The sequence below is a fragment of the Rousettus aegyptiacus genome, unplaced genomic scaffold (genome assembly GCF_014176215.1).
Source record: "Rousettus aegyptiacus isolate mRouAeg1 unplaced genomic scaffold, mRouAeg1.p scaffold_m13_p_14, whole genome shotgun sequence".
NCBI lineage: Eukaryota > Metazoa > Chordata > Mammalia > Chiroptera > Pteropodidae > Rousettus > Rousettus aegyptiacus.
The window spans coordinates 54,068,784-54,085,829 of NW_023416289.1; positions in this window are offsets into that span (position 1 = coordinate 54,068,784).

Below are 17,046 nucleotides of genomic sequence, written 5' to 3' on the forward strand. Positions count from 1 at the left end.
GGTACTCCTGAGAAAAAAATCTTTGGGATCCCCAGTGGAAAGCATTTCAGCTAACCCCTGCTCAGAAACTCTGCGGGTTTCTACACCTTGGGGAGTGGGGACAGGGGCAGAGCATCAAACCCATCATGCAGTATCATTCTCCAGACTACGTGCTCTAAGTTCTCTTTGTTTAAAGTAAGTCAGAGTTCCCACTTGTATTATCAAGACAGAAGTAGGACTCGAGGAGGCACTTTTTTGGGGGGCCGACTCAGGGCAAGGCCAGGAACCCAAGTAATTCTATCTACAACCAGATTCTGATCAAGTAGAGCATCCAGGGGGAAGCACGTTCTGGTTATTTTAACGTTCTGGTTAACTGGGACCTACACGCGGTCTAGTGAACATAATTAAATCTTTCTTTGATTGAGAATCTTGCAGCGCCCTGGAGCGATCATTCTAAATATCAATTATAAACCTCCGCTGGCCTGGAGGGAATTCTGGAGATTGAGCTCAACCTGTAGTGACTTCCGAGCCAACTGCAAATTTATTTTGAGGTTCGCTCTTACCCTCAACACTCCTATCGCTCCTTGCCTTTTATGCATCGGATAGAATGAGTCAGAAGACGCTCCGTCAGAAGGATATTGAAATTCTTTGGTGCTAGTCCCAGGCCCCCGATTAAGTAGTGACCTGACCCTGGAAAAGCTATTTCACTCCTGAGACTCAGTTTTCCTACCTGAACACTGGAAGATTGGATTGATTGGTTTTTAAACTTCTTAGAGATACAGATTTTCTTAACAACCAGAGGAAAATGAAGACTTTGTTTGTTTGTTTGTTTGTTTGTTTGTTTGTTTGTTTGTTACGGTAGGGAAAAATGAATGTAAGTTCAAAACGTTTACATTCTAACTCAGGGGACAGGTAGGTACCTGACCCCCGTCCTCTGTGACGCCCGTTCATGACCTTCAGGTAAAATGCTGGAGTTAGAAGGCCCCCAGCATCCTCTGCATTTTGCTAAGCTCAAGCATCCAGCAAAGTCTAGAGAGCAGCGGCTCTCGGCCGTAGCCGAGGCTACCAGGGAGTTTTCAACATTTCAACTTCCACGTTGCTCCCAGACCAGTCAAGCCTGATTTGGGTTGGTGGTTCTGGGGCACAGACAAGTTTGAGAACTACTGCTCTGGGACAAGAATTCTCGGCTTTAGGGGTGACCGCCATCACCCGGCAGGGAGGGAGGCAGACGCCCGGGCCCCCAGCCCTGGTGACTTCGATTCTTTCTCCACAGATCCCACCTGAGACAATGAACCCTCAGCAGCACCCTGGGCAATGCTGATGTGGCTGCTCCTTGGGAACCCCACGATGGCCACTGAGCAGGAGAAGCGCAGAAGAGTCCGCCTCCCTGCACCCCCTTTCCTCCCCTGCGTACCCCCGCAGCCCCCCGCCTGGCTCAGGGAAACCTTTCACAGGTTCTCACTTGCCAGACAGGCTTTTTTCCCCTCATCTTTCCTGTCCAGAGCAAACCTGGATGGTTCAGCTCGAGCCCCTCATTCCACCAGGTTCAATAATTTGAGCAGAGCCCTCATCGACATCATTGCTTCTAATATTTAAACACCAGAGCATCCCTTAGGTCAGCCTGAAGGTGAGGGCCGCCTGTCAGCTCCTCTGCTACCACTGCTGGTTAGCAGACCAGGCCACTGGCACCGGAGGGGACTCTGGGAGCACAGCTCCCAGCAGGCCTGGCCCCGCAAGGACGGAGCCCATCAGGTCCTGCGCCCCTCGACCTCCTCCTACCTGAAGCGTGCGTAGCAGGACCTGCAGCCCGCTGGCTTCTTGCTCTGCCATGCCCTCCCGGGGTCCTGGGGAGCCGGCTGCCTGCGGCCAGGTCAGGGCTGGAGAGACCGCGGCTGCCAAGCCTCTCGGGGACGGTGCTGCAACAGAGGCCTCAGCCGCACATGCCGCTGAGCGTGAAGTCACCGCTGTGCAACCCTAGACCTCCGCACAGGCGCAGATGCCCCCCGACTCCCACTGTGAGGATTAGGTGAGCCCCGGCCCCAGGCGCGGGGGTGGAGAGGGCACCAGCGTGAGTCACTCACCCACCTCCAGGCCCATGCAGGAGCCACCCTGGACGGCTGACAGGCATTCCCAGCTGACCTGCTCAGACTCCCTGCAGAGGCTTCTTTGGCCCTCCCTGCTGCCCCCCCCCCTTTTATTTTGATCTGTTGCCGGCTCCCGGGTAACAGGAGACCCAGGCGAGCTTGCACAACGGCCGGCCGCGGTGCAGAGCGCAGACGCCCAGGGCCCCCTGAGGTCCCGAGCTGAGGGACGGGAGCTCCGGCCGAGAAGGAAAACAAACTGCTCGGGACGGGGTCTGTGAGCTTGCACGGGACCCCGTAAGCGGTGGCACCATGACGACCCTCCCCCTCACCCCCAGCCCACTCCCGGTTTTTACAAATGAGAAAACCGAGACACGGATTATGAGCCGCAAGCTCGGAGAGCGTGTGCCAAGCCTTGGGCAGGAGCGACCCCCACCCCGTGCTGCCTCGGCCGCTGCTAACAGTGACCAGCCATGGAGGCTGGACGGCCCCGTCCTCTGCCTCAGGCCCCGGCTGAGCGTCCTCCAGACCCGTGCAAGATTCGTTATCTTTTCATTATCTTTCTACGTCTTCTGCTCAGAACGTGCGGGACGACATTTTAATGGCTAACTGGCCACCTAACCCCCTTCTCCATGTCCACGACTAAGTGTCCTGCTGCCCCTTAGATGCTGGCTTCTCGGGGTGTGGCTGGAAGCTGGCGAGGCCACACCCCAGGGCCCCTGAATGAGAATCTGCATTTTCACAAAATGCCCCAGGGGAGTCACAGCTGGCTGACAATATTGCAGGAGGAGTAAAGTTTGGGAAGCCCCAATGCTGACCACGGGAACGGCATTGCCACAAAGAACCCACGGGCTTGTGGCCTGACGGGTTCTGACCATGCGTGCGGCGAGTACCCGGCGAGCTCAGAGCGTGTTAGGGTGTGAAATCGGAGACTGACCTCCCATAGATCAACCCAGAGAGCACAGAAAGACGGGGGGCCGTGGCTCGCATGCCTCATGCAGGGTTTGAGGAGCACCCAGCCAACCACTGCCCAAGCTCCTCGAGGCATCTGAGGAAAGGGTTTGCATTCCCTGTTTGGCCTAAATCTCCCACACTCAGGAGTCAGGCAGCTTCTCAGTGACTCAAAACCAGGCCTGGCCCCTCAAATTCAAGAACAAAGTCATGGGGTTCATGCCCTCCAGAAACTGCCATCCTAAATGGCTTTAAATGTGAAATGTCCCACGCCGGGAACTACAGTATCTCACAGGTATGGAGTTGGGGAGGAGGGCGGTTGACCCCCTTTGGCCCCTACTCCATCTCTCTACACTTCCTAACATATCTGATGACAGGAGGAAAAAACTAAAGGCCCCCTAAGGATTTCTTCCTTCTCTGAGGGATGAAGCCTTCAGGGGCACGCATTCTAGGACCCTCTGAGGCCCAGGGCTGCAGGGAAGACTAGCAGGTACCTGCGCTTATCCTAAGGGCCTCAGGATAAAGGAGAGAGGGCAGGATAGGATGTATCCCTCCCAGCACAGCCCTAAAAAAAGGAAAAAGCCACCCTTGTAGTGAGAATTCATCAAAACCACCTCTGAGAACATAACTAAAGGTGCTTTGCTCACTGGAATGGCGTAGGGCAGAGCTAAGGGAAAGACCTGAGCGTAAAGGGGTCCCCCTCTCTCCTAGGTGATGAATGACACCTGTCTCCTGCAGCACCATGAGCCTTGTTTTCGGTAAGTCCCCATGAAACAAGGCAGGGAGGGGGCCACCTCTCTAGTTGGCGACACATCTGTCTCACTTGACCGGCTCAGATGCACCTCCCTTTGCTTACACCTCCACATCGTCCTGCAGGTACCCCAGCAACCCTTCACCCCCTTCCTCACAGAACCTCCTTCACACTCAAGCTTAGGGACAGCTCCAGCGGGCCCCGTGCAAATCCTGCTCGCCTGCACGCCATCCTAACGAGACTCCAGTTCTGTGAGTGGACTCGGAAATTCAGGACCCGGCGCCCACGGGCGATCGTGGCTTAGTGTGCCCTTCCCCATGAGATTCTGAATTTCAGAAGGCAGAGGGAAGTAAGTGCAGACCTGTGCAACAGCTAGTAGCTCGCCCGCACCCAGAGAGCGGTGATGAATCAAACGCTCGCGGGCGGGAGAAGCTTTCTAACGGCATCCAGAGAATTCAGTCCCCTGGCTCTTTCCCATTCAACATTTTTATCAATGACTTGGCTGAAAACGAAGGCGTCACGCTTATCAGATTTTCTGATGACACCCAGTTGAGAAAGACAGAAATATGTCAGATGACACAGCTGGGATCCAAGAAGATTTCAGCAGCCGTGAGTGATGGACCAGGTCCTACAAGATGAATTATCACAGGGCCAAGAGGAAGCTCCTTCTCCTGGGCCCTCGACACAAAACTGCGAAGCCGGGGTGGGGAGGCGTGGTCAAGAAGCATTGAACCCGGAAAAGGCCCGGGGCTCAGCCAGAGGGGAGAACCATGCGAATGTCCACATGGCCCCCCAGTTTCCCAGGGCCTTTTCAACCTAATGTCATAGCTTTTCAAAGGACAGCGTACCTATTTGTACACACACAGATGCACCTGTGACCAGGATAGTGTGAGGGGCACTGAGGCCCCGCTGTGCAGGGGCCCAGCCTGGTGCCTGGCAGAGGAAGTGCCCGTCGGTGAGAGCTACGCATTTCAACTAGGGACGCTGCTAACGGGAGCATCGTAGCTGCAACAGAGGCCGTCTTGCTCCACGCAGCTCGGCCTCGAGAGGTGTGCGTCAGCTGTCCCGAGGCTGGGAAGGAGGCGAGGAGGGATGGGTTCGAAAGGCAAGAACCAGGACCGAAGGGTTCGGCTACAAGGAGCCGCATCGGGGACAGACACAGAACTGTCCTGAGCCTGTTCGGGCTGCAGTGATTTCTCAGCCCCGGGGGTGCTTGGTGGGGACTGAAAGACCACGTGGTTAGCAGGTTCCTGGGGGGAATTCCAGGACTGGGCACCTCCGACGGGCCATATGATCAGCAACGTGATGAGGTGAAGAGAAAGACTGACAGGTGCTCACCAAGCCCGGGTCACACGGCCAGGAGGCGGCGAAGGTGGAACTAAGTCTATTTCCTAGCTGCTCTCTAGAGCAGTGGTCCCCAACCTTTGTGGCACCAGGGACCGGCGCTCCTGTGAAAATCTAATGCCTGACGATCTGAGGCGGAGCTGAGGCGGTGATGCTGGTGCTGGGGAGCGGCTGCGGATACAGACGAAGCTTCGCTCGCTCGCCCGCCACTCACCTTCTCTGTCTAACCGGCCACAGGCCAGTTCTGGTCTGCGGGAACCCCTGCTCTAGAATGTGTCCTACTCTCACAGGTCACACATGACACATGAGATGATTTTGGTGGAACCTAGATACACAGTTAAAATTTCAACAGACCAGTTATATATCAAAAATGTACACGTTAGGGGAAAAAAAAAAACCCGATTTGCATAATTAAACCACGTTTTCTCAGGCATTAACTCTCATAATGAACTTTTAAAGTTTAAACGTCAGTCAACGTTAAATGGTACACATAGCGCCAGACACAGCAAAACTCTAGAGGGAGGGAGGTTAATAGCTGAAATTATAAAAGGATCACATTGCTGCACGCTTCCTGTCTAAACCTTAGCCCAGATAATCTTCTCCCTAATCTGATAGTAAGACCGAATCTCACTCAAATAATAGCTAACTCCCCCTTTCCTCGGCCACAGTTAAAGCTGATTAGGATGAAGATTTACCGAGGCTCACACATGTGACCAGTCTGTCTGTGATGGCGATTTAAATGTAATGTCATAGCTTTTCCATTTTTCGTTCCCTGTTTTGGTTTTCTTCATTTTTCCCTTCCTGTTTCTTTCTTCCTTTTTTTTTTTTTTTCCTGCCCCATCTCTACCACACACCTGTGCGCACCCACTGGCGCATGCACTGTAACCTTCTACCAATCAGAACAAGGCTGCCTTGAGAATGTGGCATCAGAGTCGATAGGCTGTCCACCTTGTCCCTCAAAAGATTTCATTCTCCTAAGGCGTGGAATTCCTGACGTGGGGGAGGAGGAGGAGGAGGAGGAGGACGAGGAGGACGAGGAAGAGGAGGAGGAGGAGGAGGAGAGAAAATCTGGAGACGAGATCTGCCCTCATCATTCCCTTCGCGGGGCTGTCACCCTGGACCCAGCAGCCCCCACAGCTCAGGCTCTTCTTGGGGAAGAGGGGCTGAAGGTGCACAGGCTCCTGCAAGGGAAACTCTCAATGGATTTCCCCTCGTAAGCGACAAGCGCGGATGCTTTCCTAAGAGCAGAGGTGAACTCAGGTGGTAGGAGCTGGCCCCGCATTGAGGATGGGTGTGTGGCCCCCAGGAGGCTGAGCCGGCCTGGAAGGGCAAAGCCATTTGAATGCTCATGGAGGCGGGTCCCTCAGGCAGAGGCACAGTCATGACGACGGAGACCCTCCACCATGCTTCCTGGGACCGGCCCTTCTGAAAGCCTCTCTCCACTCTAAATACAAAACCGCGAGGATCAAACTCTTGCTCTCTGGCCTGGGAGCTCTGTGACTTTGGGAAAGTTCCTTAAACTCAGGTGTGTCACCTGTTAAATGGGGCGAGGAACCATGCTACCTCACGGGGCTGCTGGGAAGATTCGCTGGAGTCACACGATATTCTCAGAGGTGTTTGCCATCCAGGAAGCAAATTTATGCCAGAAATGATTCCGCTACAGGATTCAGCGAGGACGTTTCTTCACCCGTTTTGTCCGCTCTGGACCCCGGAATCTAGTAGCCAGATCTGAAGTGATCCAGACATGACAATCATTGAATGATTCTCTGAGTGTTTACATGTAAGTGAGCAATAGCTGAATTCACTTTCATTCGAGAATATGTAATTGTGAAGACGAGCTGTATAGAGATTAGATTTCGTTTTCTCCCATTGCAGAGGGGAGTGTCGCCCACACCGGTGCAGCTGGTAAGACAGTCTCGATGGGGACCCCGCCTGGAGAGGCTCTCTCTGGCCCCTTCCAGTGCATCCTGGGCTGCTCTTGTCACCAGGTCTGGTGGTGGCTGTGACGATTATGGGGCTTCAGCTCCCTCGCCTTTAATTCCCAGGTTAGTCCCTGCCCCCAAGGACAAAACAGAAACGATGAGATGAAGAAATGCAAAACCTTTATACAATACTTTTTAAAATAAACATACAGAGTCATATTTACGCCCGCACATCCCACCGTGTGTCATCTCTTCCTGTAGGTATCACTTTTCTCTCCGAAGTCGTCGTCCTTCAGCTTGAAAGAAATTTCCTTTCGGCATTTTTGAAGTTGTAATCCGCTGGCAACGAGAACTCTCAATTTTTCTTTATTGACAAATGCATCCACGTCGCCATCCTTTTGGAAGAATATAGAATTCTGGACTGCTAGGTCAACAATTCTTCTTTTTCTCTTTCTCTTTCAGGACCCTAAAGATATCATTCTGCTGTGTTCTTGCCTCCAAGCTTTTCAAAGAAGCATCGTCACGTGTGTTAATGTTCCCGGTATGTGATGCTTGTTTTCCTTCGGCTGCTTTCAAAAATTTTTCATTCTCTTTGAGTTCTGGCAGATTTACTCCATGATATACCTAAATGTGGCTTCCTTTGTATATATCCTGCCTGAGTTCAATGAGCTCCTTGGATTTTGTAAGTTTGTGTTTTCCAGCAAATTTTGGACAAGGCTTTTTTCCAAATATTGTTTCTTCTCCGTTTTTTCTACTCTCTTTCTTGGATTATAACTATATATATTAAGTCACTTGATATGGTACCACAGACTTCTGAGGCTCTGTTCATTTTTATCCAAGCCCTTTTTTCTCTGTTTTTTTCAGATTGGATAGTTGCCATTTATTTTCCAGGTTCACTTATCTGTCATTTTTTTTTTAATTTCGAGTAATTTCATTTAAAGAATTTTTAATCATACGATACCTACCGAGTTCTTTTTTGAACTTTCCGTTTCTCAACTGATATTACTCACCTGTTTATTTATTAAGACCATATTTTTCTTTAAATTCTTAAGTATATCTAAAATAGTCTTTTTTAAAGTCCTTGTCTGTTTGTTCCAATATCTCAGTGTTATTTTCTACTGACTACTTTTTCTCTTGACTATGAGATGTATTTTTCTGTTTTCACATATGTCTAGTCATGTTTACCGATTACAAAACACTGTGATTGAGATATTGTAGAGACTGTAGACCCTGGTATTAGAAGGGCACTTGGATACCATGTAGTCCCTTTTTCTGTATTTACAAATTATAACAGGAACTCTATGGGGGGGAGGGGGAAGGTATTTACCAACATGCACAAATAGTTGTGGCAGACTGAAACTCTAACCAGATCTCCTGAGCTGAGACTCGGTGTCTTTCCAATTTCTCAACTGGAAAACTTACTGCTTTCTACTTCGGCCTTAGAATAGCCCTTTCTCTTCTGAAAGGACTCCTAAGCCCTTTCTTGATTCCTGTACCTTAAGCGTACTCAGCCATTCTTCTCGACCGAGGGACGCCGTCGCCGCCGCCGCTGCTGCTGCTCACGATGGATGCTGTCCCTGAGCACCTGCGATTGGTCAGGCGCTGTGCTTACGCTGCTCGAGCACCTGCGATTGGTCAGGCGCTGTGCTTACGCTGCTCGAGCACCTGCGATTGGTCAGGCGCTGTGCTTACGCTGCTCGAGCACCTGTGATTGGTCAGGCGCTGTGCTTACGCTGCTCGAGCACCTGTGATTGGTCAGGCGCTGTGCTTACGCTGCTCGAGCACCTGCGATTGGTCAGGCGCTGTGCATACGCTGCCCCGCACCAGCGACTGTGTGGGAGTCGTACCTACGTCATCTCGCACTGAGCCATGTCTCCTTTTGGAGGCTTAGGTACCACTGTCTGCTGCCCGAATTAAACACTCCCTTTTCTATGTCTCCAAAGCACACGCGTGTATAACTTATTAGCAACGATAACACGTTCCAGTAATAAGTTTATGTGGTCCCCTTTACCATCAGGCTCTAAGTCTTTCAGGGGCCACAGGAACCCATAGGTCCATAACACGCAGCACAGCGTCGGGCATGGGGGTAGTTGGCAGAAAATACTGGGCTCTAATGGCTTCTGGTGAGAGGGGGGAGCCCGCCTTTGTACTAGCTACATGCCAGTATTCCCGGCCTTGTCAGCAAGAGGCAGCTCAGAGGTCACCACATCCTTGGCCCTAGGAGGCAGAGGGCCAACTCTCTGCTCAGCATCTACTTGAGGCTTTGTTGCCATGGACACCTGACAACGTTCCTAAGAGAGGGCCATGATAATCCCCACCCTCCCGCTCAGCTTGGCCACATCGGCAGCCAGACCTGCAGTGCTGACAGGTGTGGAATGTCCATCAGGCCTTTGCAGCTGGGCCAGCCCAGAGGCTTGTGGCTTCTGGGCCCCAGAGTTGCAGTATCAGGTCACAGATGAGCTGGAACCAAGGGCTCCTAAGGTCAGAATGGGGTGGAGGAGAAATAGAAATATCAGCCATCAAGGCCACCAGCCCAGGTGCTTCCTCCTGCTTCAGTGAAGGCTGGGGACACGTCCAGCCAGGACGACAAGGACACCATGCCAAACCAGACAGGGGCAGGACGTCAACTGGGGAGGGGCTCTGAGGACAAGGCCATGCTCTAGCTTGTGACACATTCATTCAGTCACTTCACAGACACGTATTAATCATAGTTCTATAGTAAGGAGTAAGCATAATACCATAGCATAGGAGCCGAGTGCAAAACCTCTGGGATCAGATAACTTAAATTCACATTCAGGTTCTGCCAATTCTGACTCCATGAATTTTAACACGTTACCTAAATTCCCTCAGTTTCCTGTCACTAAAACACGGACAATAACTAACACAAAGGGTTGCTGTCACTCACACGACTAATGCGTTTAAAGCGCGTAGCCCAGCATATCATAAATGCTCCGTAGATGTTAGTGGTCATTCCCGTCAAGCCCTGGAATGGCATCTAAGAGACTAAAGTAAAAGAAAAAGAAAAATGAATGCAGTCCCTGTCCTTAAAGAGCTCTTAGGAAACAGTGGACGAGACAGATCTACACATAACCTTTTCTGGTGTGAGCTGAGCTTGGCAGCTACAAAACGGGACCCCCGAGAAGTTACTCCTCCTGCCTGGACGAGTTGGAGAAAGTTTCCCAAAGAATATGGTCTCGGCACATGACCGCAGAGGAATTCCAGACCAAAGGGAGCGAAGCGGCACTTCCGGTGGCGGTGAGTGTGTGCGGAAGGCACATCTGCCTCGGAGAGTGTGGCACACATGCTATGACAAGGGGCTGGTGTGCAAGGGACAGAGCACTTTCAAAGAGGCTGCAGAGGTAACTCAGGCCAAATAAAAGAGTTTTGCTTTCCATAACGAGGAGTGAGATCCCACCGAACGTTTGTGAGCAGGGAAGGGACACGAGCCAAGTTCATTTCCATGTTTAAACTTCTTCTACCTCCATGGCAACGTGATCTTTCTCCCACTCCACAGGCAGTGGGACGTACGGCGAATTCATTTTTCACTTTCCGATTCACTTTTAGGCTGTGAATGACGAATAAAGCATGATACGACGCTTCACCAGGAGAACTCAGAGTTCACTAAGGGACAATTAAAATCTGGGCACCGACTAGGAAACGAAGGAAGCCTTCTGAGATTCAGGGGTCCTCCCCAAGTCCCCTCTTTCGTCCTTCCAGGTGGGCATCTAAGAAGTTCATGACAGTGAAAGGTTCCCTTTATCAATTAAACAACCGATTTACAACTTCTGACAGAGCTGTCTTGGGATACCCAGTACTTTGTGAACATCCAAGACTCTGACCAATGCCTTTGCTGAGCCATCTGCCCTTGCAACAGTTTAGAGCTGAGAAGTCACTACAGCCTGGCTGTCTCTGTACGTAGGGAGCAAGATTTTTTTTTTTGGAAATGACCAAGTCCCCTGTCCCCCTTCTTAGTTTTCACCCCATCCCTCATCCCGAGGGACCTTTTCCTTTCTCTAACCCATTTCCTGTCCCATACAAATAAATAATGACCTGACATTTGGCCATAAACAGGGTGACCAGTTAGGATAACTAAATCTGGTCATGAGTAACCTCAGGGAAGCATTAGAAATTTGAGACTTGCAGCTTCTATCAGCTCACGGCAACCAAGGGATCAGCTCACTACGGAGAATCAGTGAACACCTGACGCAGGTGGGAACATTGAAAAGGTGATAAGGACCAGCCTTCGGTAATCTTGGGCTTGCTGCAGAGGCCCTTCCAAGCTGACTTGAAAAGCTGACGTTATGTAATGCTTTCACGATACTTGGGAGTGGAGTTCGCGAGGACCAGCACGACAGACTGTAAGGTGCCTCCTCCAACCCATAATCGCCACTCCTGAGGCCCATGCCCTTGAGTGGGGCTCACTTCTAACCAACGGAAAATGGCAGAAGTGATAACAGGTCCCTCCCTCGATTACGTTACGTTATAGGACGTCATTTTGCTAGCAGACGAGCTGTAGAGACTCTCCGTGATGCCTCGTGGAAGTAAGTGGGCAAGTTGGAAAAGCCATATGGCAAGGGACTGTGGGTGGCTTCCAGCAGACGGCCAGCAAGGGCTCTGGCCACAAGCCTGGGCTCAGCCCCTGGGTTCTTCACCATTGTGTGGAGCGCCAGAGGAGGATTAAACTGAAGCCTCCTTGCTGGGAAAGCCGTGCCACGAACAGACCCTCATGCCCCACCGGTCTCCCGTCTGTCCTTGCTATCCTTCCTGCTCTCCGCCCTGCCCCTCCGGCCATCAGCTCCCTGCTCACGGGAGTCCCTGGGAAACCGTTGGCATGCCTGCACATCAGTCACACCGAAAAATAAGGAAGCAAGAGGAGAGAAACTACGAAATCTGATCTGGCTGGCTGAAGCCAGTTCTCATTCCCGTGATTTACATGCGTGGGAGCTCAAATTTGCATACCATTATGTGTTTAAGATTAACTTGTGCACATTTCTATTTGATTCCGGCCTTAAACTCTTCACGGAAGTTGAGCCTCCACGGTTTTTTCCCCGCAAGTAACTAACAAAGCTTTAAAACGAAAATTAAAAGACCTGCCACGTGCGACGGATTTCTTCAAGTTCACTAACTTTGGGGAAGGAGGGCAGGGCAGGTACACTGGGCATGTTCCTTCAACACTGATGGCAGTTACTACAAAGATCAGTACTCACATAGATGCTTCTTTGAATAAGAAATAGGATCTTAAGAGTAAGCTCATAGAGCCCAGGGCAAGAGTTTGCATAATAACTGTGACCTCTGCCAGAACTGGCCAAACAGTGGTCTGTCATTTTCCACCAGCACGAAGATTTTAAGAAGGAAAGGGATTAGGCCACACCTGTCCACCGGACTTGGAGTGCCAAAACCTCCATGGGTGTGTCTGGTCACCTGGCCCCTATGAAATCTAATAACAGGACTTTACATAAGGACCAAGAATGACACAGACGATCTATCTCCTCACCTTGGAAAATGATCCGGTAAAAACAGGTTTTACGAGCTGTGCTAGCACACTGTGTCTTGATGCGATTCATCCATCTCAGGAAAATGACTTTAAGAGCCAATTAAAGGCAGCTGAGAGGAGCTATTTTGCATTGTGTCCTTATTCAGTTTCTGGTGACAATTGTACCCGTCAGAGAAGCTCTGAGAAACTATCGATTTCTGCAGCATGAATTTTCAGAGAAAACTAAGAACCACTGCCTGGAAGAGAGGGTGGTCCCTTCCCGACCGTCACTGCTGATCGGCGGCCGGGATGGGGACCTTTGAGCTGTGTGGCTTCCAGCTCCACCTGGGTGATGAGATCCTGACTCCTCCCCGCCCCTCCTAGTGACCTTCTGCTGGGGGACATGGGGACATAAAAGCAACCAGCTCTAAGCGCAGATGAAGCGCACACATTCTATCCCGAAAGAGAATCTCTTCTTATCATAACGAGGGAGGAGGACGAGGAGAAGGAGAAACAATGCTTCCTACATATCAAATAAAATTATCCTCCCGGTTCAAAACGGCAAGCACTTAGAGGCAAGTGAGCAGAGAAAGAGGGCTTGTTTCAAGGAAGTGGCTTCACCCCTCGCTCATCTGCTCTGCTGGGTCCCAGTGACAAAGCATATTGATAGGGGGGAAACCCAACCCCATTAAACTCCTCCCTTCAATGAAAGACCATGAAATGACAGCAAACGGAGGTGCCCCAGGATAAATCACTGAGGAAGAAGCTCATCAAACTGGAAAGAAGGAACAGCTCCCGGCTCCCGACCAGAGAAGGCCCGGGCTTCCAGCCGAGGAAAGTGAACACTCAGGTGGGTCCTCCTGGCTCCTCAGGCCACCGCTACTGAGCGGTGAGCCGGCGGCTCGAGGTCACACGGGAGGGAAAGGGCTGGCCCAGCCTGCGGCTCAGGCTCTGTCCCTCCGGCCCGGCTAGGGTTCCAAGCTCGTTACAATGCCCACTGACCTTTGGTCAGGACACAGTTCGTCCCTCCGAGATCTCAAGGCTCTGCGAGGTAGCCACGGCCAGACAGAGAACAGAGCTGGAAAATCGAGAGGCAAGTTCTGTGGGCCCCTACATTGGTCTGCTGGACTCACAGGCATGTCCCAAGCCTGACATGGCTCCACCGACCCCAAGGTCTGGTTGGGAGCCCAGCGACCCATGGAGCCCCGCCAGGGCTGGCCCAGCTGAGACGTTCACCCACACCTGTGTGACCCCATCGCTCTCCCTAAAAACGCGCACAATCTAATCAGGCCCCATGAAGGTCATGATTTAACCCCGGCCTGCCGTGCAGAGCCTCTGGACTCGGGAGGGGATTTCCCTGAGCGTGCCCCCAACCCCTCTCCGAAAGCCCCCGACCCCGCTTGCACACTCATGCCCATGCACGCCCACTCCATCTCCTCTGCTTCTGCAAAGTGCCATCAGGAGCCAGCCCCAAATCTAACTCCTGCACGAGACCTTTCCAGAGGCCTCCTCTGGGGCTGACTGTCTTGGTGCCCCCACACGGCTGCAGAAGCACACCCGCCTGCGTCCTGTACGTCATGGAATGTACCACGATCTCCCAGAGCAGACTGCATCACGCCCAGGTCTCACTCACTCGTGCATCCCCGCTGCCCAGCTCAGGACCTGGGACAACAGGGATGTCCGGGGAATGTGTGTAGGGCGGAGAAAGACAAGGAGAAATGGGGAGAGAGAGGCCGGAAGACTTACTTTCCTCAGCTTGCCAGAGACAGACAAAGGAAAAAGAATACACAGGCACCAACGTTTATTAAATGCATGTATGTATTTGGCATTATTCTAAACACTTTATTCCCTTCCATATATTTTATATGTTAAAAAAAAAAAAATGAGGCTTGGAGTAGTTAAGTAACTTTCCCAAGGGCACACAGCAAACAAGGCTCAGGGCTGTAATTCTCCTTCTGGCCCATCTGACTGAAATATGTACTTGGTTTTTCTTACAGCGCTGTGTCGTTAGGCTCAAGAAATATTAGCACCAAAATGGACCTCAGAGATCATTGCGAGCTGAAAGTTCCAGCTCTGTAAACCACACACTCAGTTCCTCCGGCAACCAGACCCCTTTCCGAAGCCGCCATCATGAGTTACTTCATTGGCATAAACTCAGATATGGCCAGAAAGTGGCTCAAGATGCTCCTAGAACGCAAGACAATCTAAGTGTTTGAGTGACTCCATGCCAGGAACCAGAGACAAAACCGAACATATCTTTTTTATTATTATTATTGTTATTAAATCACAGTAACATGCCAATGTAGGTTTCCTAGATTTGACAAATGTGCCAAGGTAACGGAAGATGTTAATGTTAAGAGAGAGTGGGTGAGGGGCATGTGGAAACTCTCTGCACTATCTTTGCACATATGTATCCATTTCTGCCCCAGCTCTACCCAAAGCCCACGTACCAAAGCGAGTGACACCTTCAATTTCCTGAACATGGCAAATTCCAGGCATTCAGGAAATGTACCTTGATCCTCTAATCACACTCACCTTCCTACCTGTACTCTTCATTCCTTTCCCTTCTAGTCCTGATGGGTCTAGAGCAGAAGGCTCTAAAGTAAGTATCAGCAAACTATGGCCTTTGGGCATAATCTGGCCCACAGCCTGTGATTATAAATAAAGCTTTATTGGAACACAGCCACGCTCATTCATCTACACATTGTTTATTGCTGACTTCACACAAGGATGGCAGAGTTGAGTAGTTGCAACAGACTGTATGGCCTGCAAATCCTAAAATAGTTGCTATCTGGACCTTTGAAGAAAAAAAAATATTGCCAACCTCTGCTCTGAACTTGGATCCTCCCTCCCCCACTAGGGCACTACTCAGTTTCACATGTGGAAACCTAACCCTCCAAGTGATAATACACCGTGGCGGAGTCTCAGGGAGGTGATCGGGTCATGAGAGGAGAGCCCTCATGAATGGGAGGAGTGCCTTTATAAAAAGAGACCCCAGAGGGCTCTCTCTCCCTTTCGGCCATGCAAGGACATGGTGACCACCTGGCTGTCTGTGAACCAGAAAGAAAGCAGGCTCCTTTCGGACACCGGATCCTCCAGTACCCTGATCTCCGGCTTCCAGCCTCCAGAACCGTGGGAAATAAATTCCCGTTGTTTATAAATCACCTTAGTCTATGGTTCTCTGTTCTAGCGCCTGAAAGGACTAAGATAGTACTCTCTGAAGACAGCGAATCAATCTGATTTTCCTGAGCACCCACTTAGCATCAAGGAAGGCTTCTGAGCTGCAGGAGAGCTCTCGCCAGTGGTCACAGTTGGAAATCACCTTAAAGAAAGCAGCTTTCACACACGCCCCTATGAAGTGCCTCCTTGCAGGGTGCTTGGCCGGCCCTGTCAGGGGCTTCCTTTCATGCAGGTGCCTGTCAGCAGTGAGGTGGTTTGTTTTCCCTCTGCAGTAGGCATCCTAAGGGCTGCTTTTATCTTTTTCTTTCCAGAACAGTTTTCCTTAGAAAGGCAGTGTCAGGCTGCTGTCTGAATGGAGATGAAGCACACAGAATTCCTTTTGGTCAAAAGCCCCCGGGTGGGGAAAGCCTGTGGTTTGTTCTTCGAATTTCTAGACTGCGTGTAATAACTGAGAAGGAGTCGTTGCTTAGTATGAGTTTGTTTGTTGAACTTCGCTGACTTGAGATGAATTTCTGAGTCACATTTCTCATCTAATGTAACCCGCAGGACACTTTTCATCAACTTCAGGGCCAAACATAGCTATTTCTATCACTCCAGCTAATGCTTAAATGTCTGACTCTCGTCTGCCTAGATGTGAAGGCTGGTGGGAAAACCTACCAGCTGTGTGACCTCGGGCAATCTCCTTAACCTCTCTATGGGGGCCCTCTCTTCATTCCAATGATCTCTGTAGAAACTGTCTCAAGCCAACAGAGATGTCCTTGCACTGTACAACCTGGAAGAGTTAAACATCTTGTTTGCTGTGGGGTCCATGGTTCCTACACATGTCTGTACCTTCCTCCCCAGGACCAACTCTGCTTCCTGAAGATATGGCAGAGGGGGCTTTTCTCTCACCATAAATGGCCCTGTCCACCTGCATAACAGGGGTACTCAAGAGTTCAGGCTGGAAGCCAAGGAAAGCCACCTCATTTGAAAAATGGCTTAAACGCTTCCTTTTGGGGTATCTGCCTCTTTAAATTATTTTTCATTCTGGCTCACCAGTCGTTAGCTACCCTTATTTTTATCCTGAATAGTGACCTATGATTTAGGGAGCTGGAATATTTCGCCCACCTGCAAGACCAATTATTCATCGTGGCTCTTTGTGTGAACTTTTGCAGGGTCTAAGGGCCATGTCATCTCAGCCCGTCTTTCCAACTCGTAGGGTATGTCTGCACCCCATCTGAATCCAATTTAATTGTCAGCGCTCCTAAAAGGTGCCTGAGGCTGATGTGAAAGTTCTATTCCTGGAAAGCCTAAGAACACCTCAGATTCCCTCGGAGGACTGTGTCCTATTACATTCAGGAAATCATGCAACCGCGGTTGGGTCCC